Source organism: Coptis chinensis, chromosome 1 (genome assembly GCF_015680905.1).
Source record: "Coptis chinensis isolate HL-2020 chromosome 1, ASM1568090v1, whole genome shotgun sequence".
In the NCBI taxonomy this organism is placed as follows: domain Eukaryota; kingdom Viridiplantae; phylum Streptophyta; class Magnoliopsida; order Ranunculales; family Ranunculaceae; genus Coptis; species Coptis chinensis.
Window position 1 is genome coordinate 41,114,558 of NC_141456.1, and position 5,733 is coordinate 41,120,290.

Genomic DNA, 5,733 nt, shown 5'->3' on the forward strand with positions numbered 1-5,733 from the left:
AACCGGCCTTTGCTCCTTTATCTCGCTAAAGTGGCACATTTCTGCACATAATGGACTTTGAAGCCTAAAATGCATAAAAACACATAATCAGTGTTAACTCTTAATTATTACTCACATAATTGGTCTAAAAGTATGACTGTTAAAGGGTTAAAACTACAATTTTGGGCTCTTATCACTTCACATGACAGATCGACTCCAGGTAAAGAAGCTTATGTTTCGGCCTCTCCAAATAGGGTCAGGGTCCTTGATGAGGCTGGTTCATTGCTGCAAGGCAATTGGGCAGATCAGGTGGAGCAAGATGAGTCCCAAGCCAGTTCCAAGAAGGGATATACGCCTAAGTGGAAGGCGCAGAACCTGCCTACACCGAGTACCAGGGCGAAGGCCTCTTCCACCAATCATAAATGAATACACTGTACTGGAATGCGAGGGGAGTCAAGCGACAGGAACCTTGAACTCATGTTGAGGAGCTTGTCCTAACTCATAACCCTAGATTTCTTTGTATTGCAAAACCTCTTATCAAGCCGCCGAACGTGCTTTCGCCAGTGTTGAGTAAACATGGCTTCAGTACGACTTTTCTACATAATAACACCCCGAACAGGGTTGGCAACATTTGGTTATTTTGGAGGGAGGGCATGTCCCCCACCCTTGTTAGTTTATCGGAGCAGCAGATTACAATTCAAGTGGAGAACTATCTGATGAGTTTTGTGCATGCAAGCTGTTCTTATGGTGTTCGTCGTCAGCTATGGCTGGAACTAACCATGTTGGGCCCCCAAAGTGGACAAGCTTGGGCAATTATAGGGGACTTCAATATAGTTACATCTTTTGCGGAAAAGAAAGGGGGTGGCACTCTGTGTATCTCGGCAATGGATGGCTTCAACCTTTTTATCCACTCGAATGCTCTCATTGATTCCACCACCTCGGGGTTCAAATTCTCTTGGTGTAATAAGAGATGGGGTAGCAAACGGATGCTTCAGAAGATAGATAGAATGTTGGTTAACCAGGCTTGGATGCAAGGTAGTGCGGGATGGAGGAGCAAAATTCTTAAACATAAGTCCTCGGACCATAGCCCAATAGTGGGCTGGAACACACGCATCCCCAAGCCCCATAGCATCCATTTCCGATTCAGAAAGGCCTGGATTTCTAACGACACTCTTAGGGAAGTAGTGGCTGCAAGTTGGGAGCAGCCGCTTTTTGATGTCCCTATCAGGAAAGTCGTCAAAAAACTTAAAAGGCTAAAGCAAAAGCTGAAAAGCTAGAGTTTTGAAGTTTTTAGCAATCAAGCACATCATCTAAAGCGCCTGGAAGAAGAGATGGATCAGATTCTACTGGACCAGGAGGCTGACCCGTCATATTCTACCTTACAACAAATGGAATTTGATAAGGCAGATGAGATTGACAAGGCCATAAATGTAATGACTACCATGGCCAAGGAAAAGTCCAGAGTATCAGATGCTCTACATGGTGAAAGGAACTCCGCCTACTTCCATGCCACTATTAGAATGTGGCAGTTAAGAGCACAAATCACTGAGATAAAGAACAGAGAAGGTGTCTTGCTCAAGCAACATGATCAAATAAAGGGTTTTATTGTTGAGGAATATCAGGAGAAATACAAGAAGTAGCCGGTGGAGATGGACGCAACTATGATGAATCTAATCCTGAACCTAGTTACTATAGAGGATAATGCTAGGCTATCAGCTATGCCAACCAGAGATGAGGTCAAAGAGGCGGTGTTCTCTATGGATGCAAATAGTGCCCCAAGGCCCAACGGCTTCCAAGGCATTTTCTATCACACCTTCTGGAGTATTATTGGAGAGGATGTTAGCTCGGCGGTTATATCCTTCTTTAGGGATAATGTCCTTCCCAGAGGCATGAACTCTAGTTTTCTCATCCTTGTGCCAAAAAATACAAATGCGGTAGAGGTGAACCATTTTAGACCGATATGTCTTAGTAATTTCTTGTTCAAGATTATCACCAAGATTCTTTCTTTGAGAATTAAATCCATTGTGAGCAAGATCATTAGTGGAGAGCAGCTGGCTTTTATTCAAGGCAGATAAGGCACAATGGGCATTGCTCTAGCATCAGAAATAGTGAATGAATTGGACAAGAAGACTAGAGGTGGGAATGTGGGCATCAAACTTGATATCACTCAAGCTTTTGATACCATTAGTTGGGAGTTTTTGCTTGAAGTGCTTAGATGATTTGGCTTCTGCAACCAATGGTGCTCCTGGATTTCTACTCTTCTCAAAAGCACAAGCATCTCTGTTATGATCAATGGTGGTCCATGTGGGTTCTTCGGAGCTGGCAGAGGGCTCAGGCAGGGGGATCCTCTATCCCCCATTCTATTCAACATAGCGGAAGATGTCCGTAGCAGAAGACTGAATTGGCTATTTCTCTCGGGCAAGATAAAGCATATGACGGCAGCGGGAAATTAAGTGCCCTAGCCCCACTCACATTTTGTTTGCGGATGATGTCTTCATCTTTGCAAATGGAGGTATACGGGGTCTTAGGCTAATTAAACTTCTGCTACAAGTCTATGAGCAGTCTGCGGGTCAAATATTCAACTCATCTAAAAGCAAGTTGGTGCAATGGATAGTGATAAGAAATCCAAAGTGATAGATCTTTTTGGTATCTCTGAAGGGTCTCTCCTTAAGAAATATCTAGGCACCCCGCTTTTTAAAGGAAGAGTTACACGAGCAAGTATTCAACTTTTGGTGGATAAAGTGAAGAGAAGAGCGAGTGGCTGGGCAGGTAAAATGCTCTCTTTTCAAGGAAGGGTGGTCATTACCCAATCAATTCTTAACAATTTGCCAGTGTATAACATGTCTATGTACAAGTGGTCGTCAAAGTGTATCAAGGACTGTGAAGCTGCCATACAAAACTTTGTGTGGTCGGGGAATCCTACTGTGGGGAAAGGTATTATTACCCTTAAATAGGATAAGGTGTGTAAGCCTCTGGAGGAAGGGGGGTTTAGCCTTCGAAGCTTCAGAGAGATGAACTTGGCCCTACTCATGAAGCTTTCTTGGGCTTTCCTTGCAGGATCTACTAAATGGAGCTTGTATATGCGAGCAAAGTTCACCACGGCCTCAGGTGAATTGATTACCTACTACAAAAAATCCTCTATCTGGCCAGGCATCAGATGGGCTCTGGAGGAGTTAGCTCCTAGGCTGGTTAGTGGGCCAAGGCAAAGATCTTAGACTGTGGCAAGATGACTGGGCTGGAGTTGTTGCCCTCAAAGCTAAGGTCTCTGACATTATTATCGAGTGGCAGTGGAACATTCCAAACCAACTGCACCAAGTCTTCGCTCGAGTGGGAATAGATCTTAACACCTTGCCACCGCCTACTGGAGATGTCGAGGATGTTAAAATCTGGAAAACTGCTACAGATGGCCATTTCACTATCAAAACTGTCTTTGACTCCGTTAGGAAAAAAAGGCAAGTGATGGGCTGGTACAGATGGGTTTGGAATAAGTATGTGCACCTTAGAACTGCTTGTCTGGCCTGGAAGCTTATTCAAAATGCGGTGCCAACTGATGACTGGGTAAGGAAACGAGGAGTTCACATGGTTTCCCGATACAGGCTCTACAAAAAGGAAGAAAAATTGGTTGGCCATATGCTTTGGGATTGCGAAGTCACAAAAGAGCTATGGTCATGGCTCTATGGAGTGCACAAGCTATGCCCAAGCCTTAGTCTTCAAGGCGTCATGGATCCCCCCAAGATGCTCAGTCTTATCAGATAAGAACTCTGGAATGCAGCTACTGTCCACCTTTTGGCCCAAATCTGGAAGACGAGGAATAGAATTTACTTCAAGGAAACAAGGTTGAACAGTGCCCACATAAAGAACGAAGTTATTAAAGGTGCCAAAGCTTCGGGTAAGATAGCCACTGGGTACATGTATAATATTGCTGATGACTTGGAAGTGCTGCACTCTTTTAATCTCCAAGGAAGAGCAAGGAGGAGTAGGATACAAGAAATCAAATGGATTCCACCCGACGATGGCGTTGTCAAAGCAAATACGGATGGCTCCTCTTTTGGAAACCCAAGGATTGGTGGAGTTGGGGTCATCTACAGAGACCACATGAATCAGGTAGTCGGGGTCAGGGCCTTCAGGCTTGGGATTACCACTAATTTTCACGCCGAATGTTATGCGCTTGTCATGGCAGTGGAAACGGCAGTGGTAAATGGATGGCAGCAACTATGGTTAGAAAGCGATTCTCTAGCAGCAATCCTGGCCCTGAGCACGGACAAAGCACCTTGGGTTCTCAAAGCATGGTGGCTGAGAGCGACGCGGCAACTTACCAGCTGGAGAATGACGCATACCTTCCGAGAAGCAAACTTTGGGGCCAATGCAGCTGCCAAGATGGGTTTATCACTGAACCAAGGCGAGGGACGGTGGAGCTCTTCCAGACCCTGTTATATTAGAAACTTAGAGAGCCCTTATAGGACATACTACCAATTTGGCTAAGTTTGGTTATTATGTTTTATATAACAGGTGTGCGGATAAAACAGGTGGGGAGGCAATGTGAACTTTGGAGTGCTGGTCCTGACAGAGGGAACTGCGTTGAGCTCCCTTCTTTGAAGTATTCGAGATCTCTGAGATGGATCAGATAGCAACAAAGGGAGTCTAAGTTTAATCCCAGGAGCCTCACTCTAGCGATCTACAAGGCCTGTCATGGGCCCAGTGTATCTTTTAGCTTAGCACTTTTTATATGACCTTGCTTCTAAAAGCCAGGGATGAAAAACCATCACTCTCGTTATAATATTCTTTTATTTATTTATAATATATCCCTACTTGCATGCAAAAAGAAAAGGATAAATATGCACATTTGGGGTTTGATCAATGTTCATATTTTTACACACAGTTATGCGATGTTCCAGCACTTGATTTGGGAACCAATCCCCATGTTTGTCATGCTTATTTCTTTGAATTTGGCGTATTGTGTTTTTGAAGTCTTTGGGCAATGATATACGTTCAAAATGACTAGCAAATTTTAGTGTCTAATTAATTAATTATGTTTTTTGGGATAATATTTCAGACAATGGCAGGGATATTAGTTGAGTACTCAAAATTTCATGGCAATTCACCTGCTGTAGTGACTGGAAAATCTGTTGTAGTGACTGGAAAACCTATTTTAAGTATTAATCAAAACTTACAAAAAATTCAAAATCTAAACAAAAGCTTACTTTGAGAAGTAGGACATCCTATATTCTGAAGTTAATGACATCAAATGCTACAATAGGACCTTGGTGGATCTTTGGGAAGAGATGCAGCTACTAGAAGAAGGGTACTCTTTGCAATGGTGGCACTTCTTCAAGAGCATGGAATGATCGAGTATCCCTGGCCAACGATTTGTTATACAGGTTTCATACTTTGTTATCCATTTACTTCAAATAATCCAAGATATCAGTTGGTATGGTTGTGTTATTGAGAATCTATTTTTAGTGTTGAATTTCTCCTATATCAAGTTTGTGCTCGATATTGCACATCTCCAAAGAGAGGTGTATATGTACACTAATAAGTCAAGCCTCAGAATTCCTTATGTAGTTTGTAGTTTGTAACATATTAACGAGAAATACGTAGCAAGTCTGAACATGTTGATTTGGAAATGGGATTTGTGTGGAACTATGGACGGTTTATTTAGTTTCAAATGGTCATATATATATTGAATAATAGATTTATGTGTTTTTTCTGTCGACGAACTATATATGTAACAACCATGTCACGGTAATAATAGAT